Raw genomic sequence first — 23,600 nt, 5'->3', positions numbered from 1 at the left:
ACAAGGATTTTTCTCTTTAATTAAAGAAAGTTTTAGTAATGACCAAATTGAAAGGAAAGGTAACGTAAAACTATGTCAAATTAAATCATTGTTAATTCATTTGTATCAATATAACGAAAAATTACAGAGAAAAATAAGAACATTTTAGTAGTGAGTAGTATTCATTAGTGCTTGTTCAACCATTTCATTTTAATAATAAAAATTCCAAATTTATTTACTTTATTTTCATCACAATAATTTCTGAATGTATCTAGTATCCTACAACTGGTTTTCTCTTCCAATGCCAGTCTTAGTCAACAAATTCGTCCTTGTTTTCACGAAGTGACGGTAGCGAGGAAAATCGTAACGCAAAGTGAATGCAATTTTTTTTCACTACCGTCACTTCGTGAAAACAGCGACGAATTAGTAATTGTTTCTCTCTCTCCCCCTCTCTCTCTCTCTCTCTCTTTCTCCCACTCACATGCTCTCTTTGATAGTTATGTGCATTTATCAGTCATTATGGATGTGGTCATAATCATATTAAGATAATGATCTCCTTCCAGCAGATACCTCATCTCTCTCTCCCTCTCTCTCTCTCTCTCTCTCTCTATCTCTCCCTATCTCCCTCTCCCTCCCTCTCTATCTCTTTTTCACACACATACTCACACACACACATGCCCAAACACTCTCCCTCTTCCTTTCACCCCTCCCCCCCCCCATCTTTTCTCTCTCTCTCCCTTTCTTTCTTTCTTTCTTTCTCTCTCTCTCTCTCTCTCATTTTTCCTCCTCCCTTATATTTGTTTCTTCTTCTTCACTCTTAAATCCCTCCGTTTATTTAAATCTCTCTCGCTCTTTCTCTTTCTCTCTCTCTCTCTCTCTTACTTTCTTCCTCTATCTACCAATGTCGTCTCTTTCTTCTCTCTCTCTCTCTCTATTTCAGATCGGCATTGCTTTGATGTAAAAGTCAAGGAAGCGAGATAGAATGTTCAGAATGCACTCCATGTATCCGTCACTCTCCGTGCCCAGGAGCGGTGTTAAAGTAACGTGTTTCCAATTACGCAGCAAACCCATGCTGCCATAAATAGAGCCACGCGTAATGCCTCTTTCAGACTGGAGAAGGCCGGATTCACCCCATATGACCTTTCCAGGGGATTTTCCAGATGAACGTTCGACCTGTTGAATCATCACTATAATTCTGTTTACTTGAATGATGAGTTATAGTCCTAACTCTGAAGAAACATCTTGAAACACCGACTAATGCATTAATTGCTTAATTAGGCCCACATGTGTTTCAAAGCATTATATGCAATATTAAAGATGGCATTTTAATATCATGAACAGAAGGGTAGATGCATACTGATAATGTTTTCATATGCTTGGAGCTTTGTGCTACCATTTATATACTGGGCAACAATTTAAAGGGAAGGATGATTTTCTGATGCGAACGAAGAACAAAATTGTGAGCTTTCTCATTCATTTTTTAAGTTAAATTCAAAGAATATCATAGTAGGAAGGACTGCTCTTCAAATACCCTCAATACAGTAGATACATGTATAGTAAGAAATAGCTGAAGTGTTTGGACCAAACAGTCCTACCACATGTAGTCCCATATACCCATTTCTGGGTGCATGCAGTGGCAGTGCATATGCTATTCCTCAAGACTGAGTCATTTTGATATCAATTTGATAATTCTAAAACTTCCCAGTATACACCAATTCATAGCTGTACAATTACGAACTAAATTATTAAATCAGTTCCCAACTTTTGGAGTATGTGAACAATTGATTTGTCCTGATGTACAGTATCGGTATATTTAATGACAATGTGGCATATTAAAGGTAAAGACCAGTATTGGAAACGTCCCAATTTCAAAAAATGAAATGGAAGCTCTCATTACCAATCATGTGAAAGAATATGTTTTGACTAATACATGATGATAAAAAATTTGCCGGGAAACCGCCTACTAATTCATATATTTGGTAAATTTGTTTCTCTCATGGTCTGTGAGAGATATAGGGTAGTCCCATATACTGTACATCTTTCTGTGTATAGTGCTTGTAACTTTACGAAGAATGGGCCAAATTTCTGATCATTTTGATGATTCCAGAACCTTGCAGATGCTAGATGCTAGATGATCAACCTTTTCTGATCAATTCCACAATGTTTCTTTCACAATGCAATCGCATGACCATAACTGGTCTTTACCTTTAAAGCTCAAAGTATTCAACGGAGGCCCAAATTCAAACAGTCCAACTTACAAAAAACACCCCCAAAACATAAAATTTACAAGGGGTATGTATAATTCAGTTTTCAACTGTACATCAACCTTTCCTATTGCTTCAAGGCATTTTTTTTAACAATCTTATTGCATGACCGGAACTAAACTTCATCTTCAAATCTTGGTACTTCAAAAAGTGTGAACTCTCTTGCACAGTCACTCTCCTACATTGTACCTTGGTTTAATGGCTACAAGGGTGTGCTCCAGCGCCAATAATATTTATCCCACTCCGGTTGGAGACCAAGTGTAAGGTTGTAATTAAAATAAGACTCATGCCCTCTAGTCAGCCACCACCTTGCCACATTATTATTATATCTTCTACTGGAGTTACTTGCCTTGATTTGACTTCTTTTTATTAAGACTGGACTGGTGTATTTTATATGTTTGCTTTAATACAAAGTAGAATAAGGCTGTCATAACATCCATGAAAAAGAATTGAAATGAGCAGATCAGTACCATTATTAATGTGTCTTCTATTTCAATTCCGTGTACATACATTTCTATGCCTTTATATATTTGTATCTGCACAATCTACTCTAGTTAGAGATTTGAAATAAATGATTTTTTTTTAAATTCATAGTTATCAAAGAAATTGAGAACTATATCAAATGCTAGTCATAAAAGTGGATAAACGAAACAACTGAGTGTAACATACCCCTTACATACATGTAATAAGGGCTGTTACAACTATGCTTTATTCATTTATCATTATCATGATCTCTCCTACAAATACATTGTTTTTTGTAATCATTCATCATTTTAATTAGTCCTAATAAAATATCAACTCTATTTTTATATGATTGCAACAAACGTTATTGTCCTAAGTCTACAAAATTGTAAGCAATGATTATTATTTGTATTATCATAAACAATAACAGCTCAAGTTATCTAGAATTAGAATGTCACTGAAATTTCCTCAAATAGGTGCTCCTACCAATGTATTGACTAATTACTCCTACTTATGTATTGACTAATTACTCCACTATAATCTGCACACATGCACACACAAAATTCCCCAGCAAACAATTTGCAATCTGTGTATAATTTACTAGGATGTGAATGACCTTGCAATAGAGGCAGCTGGTTTGACTTTTCAATGAAATACAAACAATCTCCTGGCTGTCTTATTGTACTTTAAAGAAAAACTTATTAGAGCACAAAATCAATAATCACCTGCCGCTACTATTCAAGTGCACAAAAGAACTACATATATAACATCAATTATTCAAGACTATGCTATTTCATTCACATCCCACAATAAAATTGTTACAGTCATCAGTGTGCATGCAGGACAGTAATGGCTTTATTGTGGGTAGTCAACAAATTAATTGCTTTTGAACGGTGATAATACATCATTTATAATTCAATACACTCGACAAAACAATTTGTTTTCTAAAAATATGTGTGGTTGTTATATGCCTTGCTACCAAACCACCTCCCTACACAATGTTTAAGTATACATTTCATTTTGTAACGCTCTCATAGACATTCACAGAAGGCCTGCTCAATTCCATTATATTTCCTCCCCTGCACGCGGATCCGAGGTGTTTTCATTGTTCACTATATCAACATCATCTCTTCTCCCATTGCATGATGATGATGATGATGGGATGATCATCTCCTGGAGTGCATCAGTTGATGGTTGGGGGTTTTCCAAAACCCCTGCCAAACCATTGTTTTGCTATTTCATTTTGTGATGTTTTGATGAACCTTCTCTATAATTAAACACAATTGCTGTCCTGCTTTTGTTGGCATTGGCCAATGATAATGATGATGGTGATGACTTTGAAGATGATTATAATGATTTTACTGATAAAGATGATGATGAGTGTGATAATGATGACGATGACGATGATGATGATGATGATTTTGAGGATGACAGCGATGATAATGAAGATGATATGATGATGCTAATGACGATGAAAATTATGAAGAAGATGACGAAGATGATGATGATGGCTGTGATGATATGATAATGAGGATGAAAATTAAGAAGAATAAGAAGATGATGATGATGATGATGATGATGATGATGATGATGATGATGATAATAATAATAATAATGAGGGTGAAAATGATGAAGATGATGATTACGATGATGATGAATGTGGTGATACAATGATGAAAATTACAAAGATGATGATGATGATGATGATGATGATGATGATGATATTGAGGAGGAGGGCCATGTTATAAACAATCCCTGGATGACATTAAAATGAAAATCTGGATCTTCAGTCTCCATCCTCCTCTCATTCCATCTCCTTCCATATTCTCAGAGTTCGGTTTCTGCATCAATAGCATTTAGCCTCTGAGGTCTGCGCGGAGGTTAAGCCTCGTGACTAAATTTAGACCACTAACAATCAATAATTCATGAGCATGGGGAATCCGTTGAAGTACTAGGATAGAGGACAGTCACGTGTGAGGTTTGAGGCTGGTTGCGAGGCTTTCATTCAATAGAAGTAGTATGCCTACCGATAGATGTTTCTTGGCAAAATTCATGATGCGATGAGAAATCAATGCATGCGCTTGCCTGGAAACTACTAACCTTCTCACACGTGGGGTAGTACGATATAGAGAAAAGAAAAGAAGCACAGATGATTACTGTATCACACATTGGGCATAAACACAAGATACAAGATCATATCAATAAAACTACAATGCCTTAGGGAGAAATACTATATTAGGGAGCAATATATTCTCATGGAATTTGCATTAAAAATGATACCCATACCAGAACTCAAACCACCATTTTGTTACATTTTTTTCTCTTTATATAGCATTTGTGTGTAGGATTTGGTAAGACATACACAGTACGACACATGACATTCTGTTTCTGATTCGGTTGCATCGGTATACTCAGGGTTAACTATACTTCACCAACGGTTTGATTAGTATGGTCATGTATGTGCTATGGAAGGAGAGGTGTTTCATACAGGAACAGTTTCATTTGTTCAAAACAGAAAAGTTTCTACTCCTGAACGGCAACTTACACATTATGACATGGGACATTCAAACAAGCACAGTTTTATTGTGCCTTCTTATCATATACATTTGTAGCTTAAGAGTTTTGTCAAAACGTACAGTTTTCAACTCCTGAACAGCGTCTTACACAATATGACATGCGACATTCATACAGGAACACTTTCATTGTGCCTTCCTATCATATAGCTTTAGAGTTTGTTCAACTTCTGGACGGATATCTATACTCGCACTTACGCATGTCATCTCACATTCACATGTCTGAAGGTGCTGTTATCTTGTTACAGTCATTTGCCCTACAAGTTGTTATTTCTGGTTGTTCCTTCATATCAACTGTCCATGTGCATTCGTTGTATGTTAATTGTATGCAGGTTTTGTACTATTTGATTTACTACCAAAAACTGGAATGATGAGTGCTAGAAAAGAATTGAAATGCGAGTACCAGAACGTGGTAAGTATTATAATTAAAATTAATTTGAGGACTATCTGATATTCAGAATTCAGGGCCCTCTTGCATAAAAGTTGCATCTAAATGCAACTGGAAAAATAATTGTGTTTCGGATGGTGAAGTTAAAGGTCGGTCCCCAGACGTAAATAATCATATCTGATTGATACTCGTCTGTGAAAACCCAATTACACACACACACACACACACACAACTTGAAAAATCAAATACAAGTCCCAAATACACATTCCTGATTAGTTGAGAATCATGTTGCACTTAAACTAGAGGCCCAAGAACGTACTTTAAAGTTTTATGATCGCATCAAAACTTGATTTCTCACGTTTTAAACAAGCAACAGAGATATTTATATCATCAAATTTCTATTCGACTTAAATAAATCCAATAGAATATTCAAACATCTTTAAAAGCATCAAGGACAACTTAACCTTATTACAAGAATGTTGATTACAACACGATTTGAATATATATAGATCATTCAGACGCATCTACATGTATGATGTAGCATATCTATGGTTCGGGTCAAGTTCGAATAAGCTGAAATGAAACACCAGTCCTAAGATCAACGCCTTATCTGTGATGCGAAATTGAGAGTCTGTTATCTTCCATTCCATCAAATTCCATCAAGAAAAAAACACATTTCAATATCACTTAGTCTGTCTCCCTGTCAGGAGAAAGTGATGTACTGTGTATACCATGTCACATCAAAAACAAACACCCTCACAGAAAAAGTGCAATATCTGGAAATTGAGTCTTTTTAAAGGAGGAGATGAGAGAGTCGGAACTCATATCAGTCACAAAATCATTAAAACTGCACTCTTTAAATGTCGCCTGATCCGTTTTGAAGTAGATTTCGAAGATTTTCATGGAGAAATAGATGCATGCCCAGAAAGAGAAAGAGAGAGAGAAGGGGAAAAGGAGACACAAAAATTAAGAGAGAACATTAAAGAGAAAATGAAAAAAAAAGATAGAGAGATAGAGAGAGAGAGAGAGAGAGAGAGAGAGAGAGAGAGAGCGAGCGAGAGAGAGAGAGAGAGAGGGAGAGAGAGAGAGGGAGAGAGAGAGAGGGAGAGAGAGAGAGAGAGACAAAGAAAGGTTACCCATCTCAACACAAAAAATGTGAAACCATATTTGCAATCTATCTCGAAATAGATGTAGGGCTATTCATCATGCATGCCCGGAAAGAGAGAGAGAGAAAGCAAGAGAGAGAGACAGAGTGAGAGGGGGAAGAAGGGAGAAAAGGAGGGATACAAAATTAAGAGAGAACATTAGAGAGAAAAAGAGACAGAGATAGAGAGGGAGAGAGAGGAGAAGAAGGGAGAAAGGGAGAGATATAAAAATTAAGAGAGAACATAAGAGAGAACATTAGAGAAAAAGAGACAGGGATAGAGAGAGAGAGGAAACCCATCTCAACACAAAAATGTAAAACCAGATTTGCAATCCATCCTGACGACAACGCCAGCCAAGATGCACTGTGTTTGTATGTCACTTGATCCCCCCTCTTACCCCTTATTAGATCTATGAAGGGTGTAAGAGGAGGTGAGAGATTAAAAGATTAAGAGCATGGGTTATCTGATGCTGAAGGTAAAGGACTTTGATAGGAATTCTTCAGCCAGCGCAGAGGCACGTATACATGCATCCCTCGCATAGTGCACTCGCACTCTCACCACATGACGACTCATATGGGACTAATCAGATAGGGGCTGCTTTCTTTCTTGTTCTTTGAAAATATCATCTGTTGAGAGCCAGAAGGGCATTAATCTGTGAAAAAGTGTACAAGTTCATGTCATTTTGGCTTTCTAGACTTCCCACACTGTGCTATACAGAGTTCCTGTATAGCACATGTATAGCCAGCCTTGGTGATAAACTAAAAATATCTGTAATGATTTAAAGTTCATGAGTATAAAATATATGGGCAGATGATCAGTAGAAGTGTTGTATTTGAGTGTTTTAAGCACTTGACTTGAAATTCGGAGAGCCGTGGTTCAATCCCCGACACGGCACTTTGTCCTTAAGTAAGGCATTAATCTACATTTGCCATACTCGACCCAGGTGAGGTAAATGGGTATTTGTTCCTTGAAATGCAAGAGCGCTGTAATGGCAGCTACCGGCAGGCTAAAGCCGGAGTAATAATTAATTTGTGCGCCTCGGAATAGATTTGTCTAGATAGACAGCGCTATAGAAATGCCTATTATTATTATTATTTTCAAAATCAACCAAGTCAAAATACTTTTCATCTAGAATGGTCAGATTCTATGCACTGAGCCATTGGTGATTATAAACCGAGTCATTTTAATTAATCCTCACCTTGACCCAATACTGCAGAGCCTCTATCAGATGATTGTTCACTTCTACAAATTAAAGAATAGGGACATTTAGATTTGCACGAAGACAATGTGGATTGCTACGGTCGACGTCCTTTTAATGCACTGCCTTGAATGGACGTCACACGTATCAGTCCACGCAAATCTAAAAGTCCCTATTATCTTCACAAGTCATCAAGGAGATGCCATGGTTTGTTCACTCGACTCTCAAGCCAAGGGTTGAGGGTTCGAATCGCAGCCCGGCACCAAGATCCTTTGGCTAAAGTTTAATCTGAATGCTCTCTATCCACATGTAAATGGGTACCTGGCAATTGCTTGTGTCAAGTAATAATAAGTGCAGGGCCCTCAAGACGAACACCATTGGTGCTCAAGAGGCTTACAGTGTACCTGAGTAACAAAATTGTTGTTGTTGATGTTGCGATTAGTGATACTAATGATGTAGTTGTTGTTGATGTTCTTGTGGTCGTTGATGTTGAAGCCATTGATGTTGTTGTTGTTATCATTATTATTATCAAGACTCCAGTTTCTATCTACTATTATAAACATCATGATCTCCTTCTTTGTTGTTGTTGTTGCTGTTGTTTTTTATTCAACCCGCACCTCATTGGATATGACTTGATACTGAAATCACAAACTCCCACAAATGTGGCCCCAGCCAAAATCTTTTCAGGCTCAATAAAACACTATCTACTACTGAATTCACCCTATTCCCATAACCTTATCACAGGAACCCGCCCAGTTCCAGAAGGCAATGGGTTTTAATGAATGCTGTAAGAGGCAAACCTGTTGAAATAGATCATTCATTTTTGAATAATTAGACATTTTGAACTATATATCCTGTGTTACTATATACATCACCAATCACCAGGCATGATAACTCAGTGGTAGAGCAGTGGTCTCGTAACTGGGAGGTCCCGGGTTCCAAACCAAGTCACTGCACTAGTGCTCTTTGTAATCCTCATTAATCCTCATTACCAAGTCCCTTGGAAAGGGCTTAAAGCTGTCGGTCCCCTGGTTGCTTACTTAAAAGCATATGCATGCTTTCTTAGCAGTAAGGTAAAACAGACAAACAAACAAACAAACAAACAAACAAACAAACAAACCAAACCAACCAACCATCCAATAGCGACTGATTACCCTTTCATGAAATCAGTGTTAGATATCAAGTTACTGACTCCAGAGTATCAACAAGACAGCTCCATGACCTCAGCTCAAGACACAACCTTGTTTCCCTAACAAGATTAATCATGTTGGTGTGAACTGGAGCGTCTAATGGGGCTCTTTTCGCACCTCCACTTATTCATACAACACAATCTCAAGATAGGATGCCCAGCTTTATGCATCACTGGATATGAAGGGCTTCGATCACACTGTTGTTTGCATATAATGCACAAATCCTTGTCTATCATATAAGACTGAGCTAGTCTGAGCTCTCAATGGGGCACTCAAGTACAGTACTTCAAAATGGTTCAAGACCCTTTCTCCAAATGGAAACTTTTTACGATGACATGGTCTGGCGCCACCAAATTTTGGGACAATTGTAATACTGACTCACATCATCTTTTTTAGATTGGCCATAAAGATTAATCCAGGGATTAGAACTTCAGAAGGAAGTCAATGTAACTGATCTGGGAATTTATTTATCTTGTTTTATCATTTTCTTACCATGGCTATTTTAAGTTTTCCAGAGCCACATCACTCACTGCATCAGAGGAAGATTTTGGAGACTTTTGTGAAGAAATATGGCTATTTTAAGTCATGCATGCACAGAGAAAGAGACAGAGAGACAGAGAGAGAGAGAGAGAGAGAGAGAGAGAGAGAGAGAGAGAGAAAGAGAGAGAGGGTGAGAGAGAAAGAGAGAGAAAGAGAGAGAAAGAGAGAAAGAGAGGGAGAGAGAGAGAAAGAGAGAAAGAGAGAGAAAGAGAGAAAGAGAAAGAGAGAAAGAGAGAGAGAGAAAGAGAGAAAGAGAGAGAGAGAGTGGGAGAGAGAGGGAGAGAGAGAGGGGGCAGAGAACTTCACCTCTTCTTGTCATATGTCAATATGAAAAGACAGCTGAAAAGCAATCCTTTTCACAGGCCTGCTCTTTCTTTTATGATACACTCCCAAACTGACACAAAAAGAATTACAATGCTCGCAAATTATTATTCACCTCCACCAGAACTTGACCTTCTCCTTAAAGTACACTCTAAAACATGTACGGAAAGAGACAGAGACAGAGACACAAAGAGAGAGACATACATACAGATAGATAAACAGACAGAGAAAGACAGAACAAAATAAATGTTGAAATATGAGAGAGATAGACAGAGAGAGACAAAAAGAGAGTGAGACAGAGAGAGAGGAGAGAGAGACACAGAGAGAGAGAGAGAGAGAGAGAGAGAGAGAGGGAGAGTGAGTAAGAGATAGAGTGAGAGAGAAACAGAGAGAGAGAGTCAATTCATAGCTTGAAGTCAGTTCAGAGACAAACACTTTTAATGAATTTAACTCGCCACAGAATAGCAGGTGATGCACTCCCATAGGTGTCTGCCATCAGGAATCCTGACAGAAAATTGTGAGAGATTTGAAAAGGAGAGCAGAGAATTTTTTGTCAGCTTTCTCCTCAAGTTTATTCAATGGCGTGTTAATGAAATCATGCCACAAATGGCTGACTCTTAGTTCGATGCAAATTTTGCTTCAAATCTGAATATTTCTCTCAATATAGAAATGTGCCACAGCTACATGTATATTAAGCTCCTGCAGGGATCAGCAAAACCAGGCATCCAGAACTTATGTTAATCTAGACGCTTTCTTTCCTTCTTTCATTACAAATAGATGGACTTTGCACGTTGTATAAATATAGAGCCATTTGAAGAAAACAAATTGCATGTCATTCATAAAACTGTACAATGGACTGTGTACACATGTTTAATGTCTCATTTTCACTCTAATCTTTCATGTCTGCCCCCCCCCCCTCTTCTCTCTCTCTCTCCCTCTCCTCTCTCCCTCTGTCTCTGTCTGTCTGTCTGTCTCTCTCTCTCTCTCTCTCTCTCTATCTATCTTTGTATCCCTTAATCCCTCCCTTCCTATCTATCTACCGGTATATCTGTTGATATGTCTGTCTGTTGATCTATCCGTCTGTCTGTCTGTCTGTCTGTCTGTCTATCTATCTACTGACCTTTATATATATCCATGAATCATATTCCGAGTCTCTTTTTCGTTCACCTCATGATGAGAGAGCTTCATTTCTACCCTTTCATGTTTCACACTGTGCACCCGTGCACTTCATACATTCACATTCGTCAGTAACAAACCACTCTGGCAGCACGCCCCCCGCCAGGAATTCATCACGTCAATTGCCTGCTTCAACGAACACAAGGCCCTATCCCTTCAACCACGAAAGACCATCTTCATCAAGCGAATCTTCTCCCGTTTTTTAATTTTCAACCCAGTGCCGGCCGATCCGAGGAAAATAAAATGCAATCATTCCTCGAGTAATGATTATTTCACTTCAGGATTGTCTCTAAGTGATTGACTGAATTTCATGAAATGCAGGGTTCCGTCGTAAATGATGTTTCCAATCAAATTAATCATAAGTAGGAGTTCTGTTGATGTTATGTCTTTGATAATAATAGTAAAAGCTTCTGGTAGGACATGTACATATACATACATGTGTTTATTTGTCTGTATGTCTGCTTCTGAAATATGGCTACATGTTCCTCCTTTTTTCCATATACTGTATATTGTCTGTAAAGAGCCAGAGTGGTGCTACTCATATTTACTGAAGGCATAGTGCAACCCTTTGTCTCATTAGAACCAGAGAGGCAATAACTTTTCAACTTGAACACAAAGTTAGTTAAGGTCCTCCTGGCTCTAAATACCCCCTGTCCACACACAACATTTTCCGTGACTAGCTATACCGTTTCGCGATAGTGATACCGTTTTGCGATAGTTTTACGATGAAATTGTGTGTGTGGACGCTCACTAACAATACGTCGTATAACGAAACTAGTCTAACGAAACGCAGGTTTGGGCATCGTTTCGAACTGAAACTCAATAAAGAATCACGCCTAATCACGAAAATGTTGTGTGTGGACAGGGGGAGTGTAACTAGTGTAACTAACTGGGCGGGGCTTAACGTGACCTCGAGCGAAAAGAGACCAGACTGTAGAGTTTCAGGATTACTTTCTTCTGTTTATGGACATCCTTGAATTTATACGATGATTATTTTATATGAAGTTTCTTGTGTGTGGACACTTTGAAATTTATACTATGATTCTTTATACGACGTTTCGTTATAGAGTTTCGCGATAAATTGTTTTGTGTGTGGACACGCTGATAGACACTACGGTACCATGTGCTTGGAGCCAGAAGGTTATTACCCCATACTCTTTGAAACAGAGCAAAAAAGGTTGTCCACCTGTTTATCAAAAGGGCATGGTCCTCAGGTCATCTATTGCTCTTTTTCCTCACTTTATCTGTCTCTGTTTGTCTGCCTACTTGCCTGTCTGTCCCTCTCTCTATCTATCTCTATCCCTGTCTCTGTCTCTCTGTCTCTCTTTATGGGCGTACGTCTCTCTCTCTCTCTCTCTCTCTCTTTCTCTCTAAACACACACACCCTTTTATCTTTCTCTCTTTCTATGTGACTCTCTCTTTCTACTTCATCTCCCATCCCACCCCCTCTACTCCACTTTCTTTATCTTTCTCTCTCTCTCTCTCTCTCTCTGCTTCTTTGTGTCCCTGTCCCTTTTCCCTCCATTTTTCCTGATGTCAGCCTCTTACTCTCAACTAGGACGATCATTTACACCTTTGAACGCTGGGCAAACACACAGTGTGCACAGGACACATGTTGATATGACTAATATCAAATAATGCATCTTCTGCTAACAAAAGGTCCCATTCAATTCATGCAGTGCTAGGCAAGGACTAATTCATCCGTACTGTACCTTTTAATAGACTCGTAGGAAATATTTACATTTATTGCATTGATGCAAGTCGGTAATACAAACATCTACTCATTTTCGTCATGTTCGATGCATTTCATCAATTTTTGTGAAGTGGAACTTTGCCAACGGCAGACATTTAATGTTGTGATTCAATTCTTTACTGGTATGTAATAAATCAGGACTACACATGAAATCTGTGTGCAAGCTCCTCGCAATGAAGAGTTTCCCGTTTTACAATGTCTTTTCTGTAACATGGTCGTTGTCCGTGATCATATTCTGCAAACTTTAACGTAAAAGACAAGAATCCTTAAATATCCAAAATGACAAAGATAAAAGTAATAGGTAAAGTAAAGAACAAAAGATGGAGATAGGGAGTGGGAGAAACTTGACAAAGAGAAAGAGAGAGAAAGAGAGAGAGAGAGAGAGAGAGAGAGAGAGAGATTGATTGAAGGAAAGAAGATAGGTGAAACAGTAGAGGTGGGAGAGAGACAAAATAATAGAGAGAATGAGCAATAAAAGAAGGAAAGCTGTAGAAGAAGGAGCAAAAAGTATAATCAAAAGGAAAGAAAAGGAAAGAGGCAATATCAGATGAGGTCTGGTGAGAATCGAGAGGGCTTTCACAAAATGATACAAGTCTTAAGCCCTTCTGTCTTTCAACAGAAGATGAGTGCACTGAGCAGTAGGTACATAGTACATACATCTATAAAGGAGAATTTTATATCTGTATCTCAGCTGTAACTAGAGCATATGAAGCAAGCCATGTTGCCAAGCTTCTCCATCATCACGACATCATTTGAGTGAATGCTGGTGCACCAACATAGTGAACAGTGACAGATTCGCAGTTTCACATAAATATCTTTACGATTGGGGTCTATTTCACTCCTAAAACTTATTTATTCCCCTCCCCCCCCCCCCCCCCATGATCACACTCATACCAAGCAATACTTGGAAGAGAAACAATCGCATCATAATCTGCATTTTGGGAAATTTGAAATTAGCAAGGTTCCCTTTCTATTCACGTATCAAGATTACTGGCCTACCTCTTTCCATATGAAAGTGCTCTTGAAAGTATAAATGCACAATATAATCATCTGTTAAGAAGCAGAAGGGTATTAGGTCATACCACTTCATACAGACTTAATGTCCTTCTGGCTCTCAGCAGACGCTATGTACTTTCATTATATTTATCTTGGTTCTTGGGACAATACCCCTCAAGCTAGGGCGTGTCGATTTTCTACATGTATTGGTATTTGAGACAAATTCAACAGTGAAGAGAAAATGCCCGGGTCAGAGCTAGAAGGGGTTAAGTCTGTGTAAACTGATATGAGTTAACACCCTTCTGGCTCCAAACGATGGAAAATGATGGAGAGAAGGTCAACACCTTTGACCTTTGACAGTGGGCTATAACCTAGAATCAAATTAAGAGACTGGGCGAAGGAATCCATCCCACTCCCACGCCTTGAGGACCACTCCGGGGCGGAGGGAGGAAGATTGGTCCTCTCAGAGTGGTAGAATTGTGAAACCCCTCCAGTGAATGGAGTTTATAAGGGAGGGTTATTTTTTAATACAGGAAGAGAGATAATGGAGAAATGGAGATGAGGAGAGGATTTAATACCACTAGATGATTGCATGAATGAAAGAAAGATGTTTTAAAGGGTACAAGACAAGACTTTATCACTCGTCATGAAAACCTAAAGAAAACATAAAATGGAGAGATATACATGTTGTGAGAAACAGGATAGACAGAATTATAGGCACTTGTAAATAAAATGTAAGATCGAGCAGATTCAAGGAGAGAGAGGAGTAGATTCAAGGAGAGAGATGGGGTAGAGAAAGAGAAGTAATACTATAATGTGGATGCAGGTACCTATCTGAAACTCGTATCTTGCTAAAAACATTTATGTTACCTTGTAAACATTTCATTAACCATGATGACATCACTGGATATGAGTCATATGACCATTGCCTAAAGTTTCTTAAACCTTTTTTTCTTTTCTGTTATTACTTTGAAAGGACTGCACGATAAAATTTGATCAAGTAAATACATGTGGGCGTACACAGTCACTAGGCTAGATATATTGCTCAAACAAATTATCCAGTACATGTAACACATATAATTAAAGGTATTCAGTTCAATTTATGGAAGTATATACATAAAACTGGATTACATTGTAAACATGTAACCCTAGGAGACAAGGAATGTAAATAATCCACACCTTTGAGTACATGACGAGTATATAGCCAACACGTACATGTGTAGGTCTGATAACAGTACCTCACGTTTCAAACAAGACAGCCCCAGTAATCAATAGAAATTCATGAGAGATTTAGATGAGACAAAAAAGTGGCATTACTTAAAAATAGATTTATACAGAAAATAAGCCTGGATATACCATAAGTTGAGAGCCAGTAGGAGCATTAACACATATTCTCTAACACAGAGCTAATACCCTTCTGGCTCTCAACAGATAACATGTCGTCCCTATTTTCACGAAGTGGCGGTAGTGAGGAAAATCGTAACGCAAAGTGAATGCAATTTTTTTCATTACCGTCACTTCGTGAAAACAGCGACGATATAATAACTGGAAGAATAACAGAAAAAAAGCAAACAAACGCACACAAAACAAGTACCGGTAAGATAATGTATTTTGAATCCCAAAATAACTGTATGTCACATTATAGAAATAAACACCTTTCTATACCTCTGAACAGACTGTAGTCAATGAAAGTTTAAGAAAAGATAAGGAGTGGATCAGTCACCAATCACTAGACTGTGATGAATCACAAGGTGCTATATCCCTGCTACAGCTCTGATTCCATTTGGCAAGACATGAATCTAAATTTGCCACACCAAACCCAGGTGAGGCACATGCAAATGGCTAATACTGAGAAGCAATCTGTTGAATGCTTGAAGCACCTTATCAGAACAGTGTGGCTATAGAGCTGCAGTAGAATAGCCAGGGATATACATGTATGATTGAATAATGACCTCCTGTCTTTTAATAAAGTATATCACAAGTGCAATTCATCTGTTTGCAGTCAGAACGATATTAACTCACATACTTGCACTTTAACAAAGGGTTAATGCCCTTCTAGCACCAAACAGGCAATTTATTTTTCTAATCAAGTAGCAATCCTTGCACAAAAGAAGCTTGTAAGCAAGTGCCCCTATGATGAGTCAGACAGCTAGAAGGGAAAGTATAGTTATGATTAACCCTCAGTAAGTTCCTAGGGTCAATTAACACACAGAATCGTCTTTTGAGAGCCAGAAGTTCATTAACTCATATACTTAAACACAGACTTAACGCCATTATGGCACTCAAGTAGCCTAATCAAAACATACAAAATGTGGCCTTATATCTACTGCCAAATGTCCATGCCGCACAGAGTCTGGAACATAAGAACAGAGCGAGAGAATCTAGACAAAAAAGAAAAGAAAATAGTGCAAATAATAATTGCATGGGTGTAACCCGTATGATGATATAACAACTGCGCGTGCAATCTGGGTCAACGTTTGCTGTTGAGTAATGAACTCCAAGCCCCTAAACACATGGCGGGGAATTAGGAGATATATATGAAAGTGTCACGTCGTGACGAGCAACCATCCCACTCCGTCCCGTCCGTTACCCTGCGGCTATTTTATCTAGCTGTACTCTTGTGTCATGAACTCTTCAAGAGAGAGGGAGAGGAAGAGAGGAAGAGAGAAAGGGGAAGGAGAGAGGGGAGAGAAGGGGGAGAGAAGGGGGAGAGAGAAAGAGACTGTGAGGGAGAGAGAGAGAGAGAGAAAGAGAGAAAGAAAGTGAGAGATTGGGAGAAAGTGAGATATATACTGTAAAGAGAAGAAGAGAGAGAGAGAGAGAATGAGATGAAGAAAAAAAGAGAGATAGAGACATGCTGATGATGAGTTAGATCTGTACATTATGCAGCGCCATACACTGAGTCTTTTTTTCATGAAGACTTGACATGTACTTGGTGTATAATTCTAAAGTTTCCAAGGAATCCTGCAAAATATTGAGCAAAGGCTTTAAAAGTGTACTGAAGACTATTTAAACTATGAAGAAGTTCAGGAACATTTTAATTATTAGAACATTTACTCAAGATATGTAGTTCTCAAGCCTTTATCGTAATTTTTAAAGGAGATTTTCACAAGGCTGAGATAGTAGATATGAATCAGTACTGAGGCATTCTGATTTCCTATTCAGTTATTATATTTTTGGCAAGAGAAGCCATTCAATGACAAGAAAACTGAATTTTGAATTCTTTAAAATGTTGATTCAGTTGTAAATGCTCTCCTAATGTGCATATCTGTTTCATACTGTATATGACTGAAATACATTCTAAGGCAGACAATTTATGAAAATATCGCTTTAGGGCTTAACATTTGCTTCAAGGAATTATATTTTAAATCTTCTACTGTTTCCTTTTGTTATATTGTTTGGAAAATGCTACTGGTAAATAAATCAAAATATTTGTGTTTTTCTTATCATTCTTTTCCTTTCTTTAATGAGGTGTACGACCTAGGAATTCTGATTTTAAAAATGGTAATAAAGTTTAAAAAAGAATGTCCTCAATATGATAGAAATCAGTCACCACTAAGGAGGAAACTGTTATCATCATATGGTACAAAACCTACAAATTAGGTGTGAACATAATTGACCTGAACTGCATTATGAACTTTGACTATCAATACAGTCTGTAGTACTGATCACTCTGAGATAAAATGAAAAAATAAACATTGCATCAGACATGGAGAAATGTCAATGTTTATTTTCTACATACAGATCATCATGTGTACTATATGCCTCTAGCGTTTATGGCCACTTTAAGAATGGACAAAGATATTTCTGCCAGGGGATCTGTTGATGCAGTTATCACTGCATTTAAGAATTGTTGCATAATTATAATATATACTGGTACTAAAATAAAATTTACTATTTTTTTGTTTGAGTTGTGCCATTAAAAATGCCTCTAAAGGTATTATTTGACTTTTATATTAAGTTGAATAGACCAATCCAAAAAGTTATGGAAAGCAGGATTATGGGAGTGATGTGCATATCAGTATAAAATCCCTTGGAATCATGCAGTCTCAAGATTGTTATAAGACTGTCTACAATGAATGATGAATATGATAATTTGAGTGATATTCCACTCTTGTATACATTGTATGTCCATTTGTATAGCACCTACCTGTATCAATATGTGGCTATGTGCTTTCAAAGGTCTTTTGGAAATTATCATGCAGCTACATGTATAGCAGCACTGCATGCTGCTATGATACATGTATCGAGTGGTGTGGCATTCAAGGAATGTCTTCCAATCAGTACCCATTAAACTTGGCTGGGTCAATTTTAGGACTATTTATAAAGCAGTACAAATGTAATACTGTTATCCAAAATGAAATTCATTTTCCCTTACTCAGCATCAAGTGCTTTTTCTTCAAATGTCATTCATCAGATGCAGGGATATTCTTGTTTCTTCTACTCTAACCTTTCTAGGCAAACTTCTTCCATTTGGAAAAATATGCTGACTTGTACGGTACCTTTCATCTGAAACCTGCAGTTTGCAATATGATGAGTATAACAATAATCATCATGGATATATTCCCTTTGAACGAGCCAAGGAAAATGCCGTCATGGCAACCATCATATAATACAAGGTACAGCTCACAGCCAGGTACACCTCATATGTAACATACATCAAAGGGAACAAGTAGTTTGAAGGCATAAACTGTTGTCAAAAAGAGGGTCTGAGCAAGAAGACTATTTAGAGACTGCAGTCAATTAGGCCTAAATGTGTTAAAACTTCTCCCAATGTGACACAGCCAGAGAATGACAGAGTTAGGCTGGTTTCAAGGCTTCAAAGATGGTTGAGTCCCCTTTATACCTGGATTTAAATGAGTACCCCATTATGAATACTGACTGATGGGTCTGTGTGTGCAGACTATTGGATGAGCATAATGTAATGGACTGACATCATCATGGGAATGTAGGAGATAGGCTTCTGAGGCTCAAATTACAGGGGCATGTGACATCATAGCAAGAGTAAGAATGATTGACATCAGTAAATACCCTGGATTATGTTACATTTAAAGTCCACATACCTGTAACAGCAAACATAAACACACAATCATATGCCTGTATGTCTGTATTTTTATGCTTTTAACTAGAATATGGAAAATAAATAAACAAGATCAAATGAAAAAATGAAATAAGATAAGATAAGATAAGATTTTATTCGTCTTTCTTTCAAATGACATACAGAGCATAACATTGGATCATAACACATTTACAAAGCAAAATAACAAATTATGATAATGATAAAAAACATAGCTAACTAAAAGAAAGACGAGGAGACCCTGGTAAAAGCAGAGCTTGTAATTATTAGGGTCCCCTCTAATCCATTAATATATGCTTCAGTGAATTACATGTAAGTAATTCTGTGTAACCTCATTCTGTACTGAGTCGTAAGAGAGTTTGTGACTTTGCGATAAATAGTTGTTGTAAGTTTTGCTGATTAATCATCACAGAGAATCACTTTTTTTCTGTTCAATTAATAAAGACATGAAACTTGAATACAGAGAAAAAATGGCAAAAATTTTATGGCGAACTACGTTTCGGGCAAATGGGGCTGCTGTGGCCACTGGGAACAGAATGTAAACCTAGCACTACCGAATCAGCCAATTTGAATTGCCCATACATATACATGTAACTTTCTTCAAACTTCACCAGTCTGATTCCCTGATTTTTCAGCTTTATTTTAGAGTATAGTTATGGATTTCCATTTAACTTCATACTACCACTGCCACTGGCCAAATAGGAAAAACAAAATGTTGACAAGTTGCCAAATAGTCTGTCTCCCCTCCCTCTTCCTTCCCACTGAGCATTCTATATGAGTTCAAAGGTATGAAAGCCCCTTGAAATAAGTCAGTCTATTTTCTTTTTCAGAGAGAAATGTTGTATTCATTTATTTTTAAACTTTCAATTCACTTGGTCAATATATCTAATGAATTATAAATGCAAGTTCCTTTATAGGGCTACACTGAGTATTAAAACTCCTTTCAAACTTTAATACACTGTGTACGCAATTCATTTTGATTCACAAACTCAATCCATCTTAATTCATTTTAGAATTCCTTTTAATCGACCAAGAGAAACTAAATACAAGAAGACACTAACACTTCATCTACTTGCTTGGTCATCCGTCCATCTCTTTAACATTTACATTGGAGAGGCATGGTACAAATATCAATTGCTCTGAGTAAATATAAACCTTGTGTTGCTATGTGGTCAATATGCCAGCACGCTCCCCATGCACCTACCCTCCAGCTATATACCCAACACACGTCGAGCTACCGACATATGATAATATGAAATGCAAATATCATCAGCACAGCCAAGATTAAATTAAAAACTTGGAGAGAGGACACAGTTTGCTTTCTGAAATATCTGATAAGGAGAAATTAATTACAGGAGATGATGAATATATTGCCAAGTTTGGGAGTAATTTCACTGATGATTGTATGATAAACACATGAGGCAACATTTATTATAAGACTTTAATTTGTCTCACAAATTTGTTGATCAATGTGTGCACATTTTCTCAAACTTGCCAAATGCAAACTCATTCTAGAAGAGATAACAAATTTTTCTTTAAATCAAACTTCCTGATCAAATTTGATAGGATGAACTTCTTCCTGATTGGATAATACGTTTAACAATTCTTTCTATTTTTCTAGTAATCAGACAACACGCAATTGCTGCGTTTGTTGAGGGTACTAATTACAAGCAATGCAAAGCACATGCAGTTCAAAGACTTTTACAAATCAAACAATTAGCAATTTCAATAGCCTCGTACGTCACCTATAAATGTGTGTACGTGACAGTAAGGTATTACATACAAGTAAAACATTACTTTTATAGGCAATACAATTAAGTTAATTTCTTGGAAGCCTTTGCAATCATACATGCTCTGTATCAAGATTTTGGAATCAATATGAACAAATTTAATTTTCCACCGTTTTAGCAGGAAAGCGTTTAAAAGCTTTCTGCTTGTAAAACATCATGGTTTTTCTGGTTGTTGTCTTGTTTGCCTATGATTATCAAACATTACTGAACTTCACTTATTTTCTTCTCAAAAACCCAACTCTTTTGTATACACACATCTTACATTAGCCTGTAAATATATATACAATGTAATGCTTTTTTTAGAAAACAAAACATGCTATGATAAATGCTTTGAAAAGAAAAAAAAAGTACATGTACAGTGTACATGTATATATACCAAAGATCTGTATTAGGTAATTTGAGAGTACATGTCATTTAATTTCTTGATGTAAAGACCATTGAGCAATACATTTACTTTACTGGATTATGTGTGATATTTTCTCTTTTTACTTGTATGTACATGTTATGTACATTAATGTGAAATTGACAATAACTTGAGACACACCCCCTTCTGAAATCAACTTCATCCATTGTACATCTCTCATCACTGTCCTTGAATACTGAAAGAAATTCAACAATGTTGAACTAGCTTGAAAATTGAACTTGTAAACGACAGCTTTGGCATTTAAAAATCTCGTACAGAGTACCTGCTGCATGTATATATTTCATCAGGTGCTATTTATAAAACTCAAGCAGTAACTGATATACATGCACATTAAAGCCAAAGGCATATCTGTAGCATGCTGCAGTGGAGAGAACGATACGATACGCATGGGGAGCTGCATGTATTCTAATACAGTGCTGCAGACATGGAGAATTTCCTCCCCCATGCTTACTGCTACGAGTTACCATGGCGACCATTAATCGTCTTCCTCTCCTGACTCACATGCATGCAGGCCGCAGAAAGACGCCTGGCTTCGTTACCGCAGTCATGTGCTACGGAAATCCAGGGCTAACTTCTGTTCGCTTGAGTGGCAATTTTTAGGATAATGTGCAATGTCATTTACTTTTCTTGTTATGGGATTATCTCCTTTTAAATCTGAAGATAATATTTCATTTGTATTCTCCACTGAGATGAAATGTCATGTTTCCATACTTAAAGAATGTTAATGATACAACTAGGCAATATGATGATATGAAGTTTTGAAACAAAATTAATGAGTACATATAACTTTACATTGCAATTCTGGAAATGTCTTATATAAAATCTGAAAATTATATGTCCTGCCTTTAAGCTCTACAGAACGTTGATGATAAGCTGGCAGTACAATGATATTTGATTAAATGTAAGTACATGTACATCACCATAGTGTCTACCCAGCATTTGGGTATTCCCAATTGTAAGTGAATTGGAACTCTCTCACAAACTGCGATCTGCCAGGGCCCAGGCACACAAAAACATTATCAGTTGTAATATCAATATCGATAATGATACAAATTTCCATTAAGGGCAGTTTTTTAGTCATTCAAGAAAATAAAAGGATTTGCACTGCCCTAACTTCATGTTCTGTGGAAATATCTTCACTGTACCGTGAGAGACGCCCCCCCCCCCCCCACCCTTGACCCATAAAAACTAACTGAACTATTATGAAATTTCATACTGTCATACTCTAATGACTAAGCTATATGATGAAATGTTTTCAATAGACCACAAGACATAATACCGTATATAATTGCTAAAATCATGCTCCTAACAAACTGCTTGTTTGCCAAGACAGTTGGCTTTAACCTATGAAAGCAAGATGACTTGCAATAATCAGCATGATTACAATTTGCTGAAATTATCAAGAACCATAGTTTTCCTTGATTAGCAGCTGCATCTAACAACAGGTGAATGACAATAAATGCCCCCAGTATGTCTTCTGCTGAGAGCCCCAAAGACACGATGAAATAATTATAACTTCATAACGAAGTAATTCCCCTTTCGCTCGAAGCAAAAGATTCATCAGAATTCCCTCTAAACTATACTAATCCTAGATAATATTGATTGAATCATGCATGCTTTCATGGCTACTTCCATCTACCTGTACAATTAAAGCTCCCAGCAATTCTCCGTGCTACAGTGTAAGTAGCTTCTTTGCCTACATGTACTGCACAGAAATGAAGAGGAAAATAGAAAGAAAATAACATAGAGCTCTACAAGATGCTCAATGTCCATTTACGGAGCGATGGCCATATTGTGAGTAGGCAATCATTTACTGAACCATTAATAAGCGACTCTACTCTCCTCGCTTCACCATCATGGTTAAGGTTGATTGAACTTAATGTCAATAACCTAATTCAGTGCCATGGAAACATGATATCCCTTCATAAATTATTTATCCTCCATCACTTGAAAGTTGTGTTTTGTAGATCAAGGGGAGAATTAATGCATACGTTAGAGTAACCATCCAATCCTGCAACACAAGCTACTGGGAGTGTTGTGGTCGAGTGGTTTAAGGCGCTTGACTGGAAATGAAAAGGTCGAGGGTTCGGATCCCGACATGGCACTAATATCCTTTGGCAAGATATTAACCTGCACTTGCTACTCTCCACCCAGGTGTTAAATGGGTACCCAGTAGGATGCGACCGTCATTGTTGGTCAAACAGTTTTTTGAGCGTCAAGTAACGCCTGGCTGGAATGCTCCCCAGGGAGTGGAGATTGTGCACACAGTGTGTGCGGGCAAGCACTGAATCCAATGACGGGGGTAATAGTATATTTGTAAAGCA

The sequence above is a fragment of the Strongylocentrotus purpuratus genome, unplaced genomic scaffold (assembly GCF_000002235.5).
Source record: "Strongylocentrotus purpuratus isolate Spur 01 unplaced genomic scaffold, Spur_5.0 spur5_scaffold_15, whole genome shotgun sequence".
Lineage (NCBI taxonomy): Eukaryota > Metazoa > Echinodermata > Echinoidea > Camarodonta > Strongylocentrotidae > Strongylocentrotus > Strongylocentrotus purpuratus.
Note: the sequence above shows the minus strand (reverse complement) of the source record.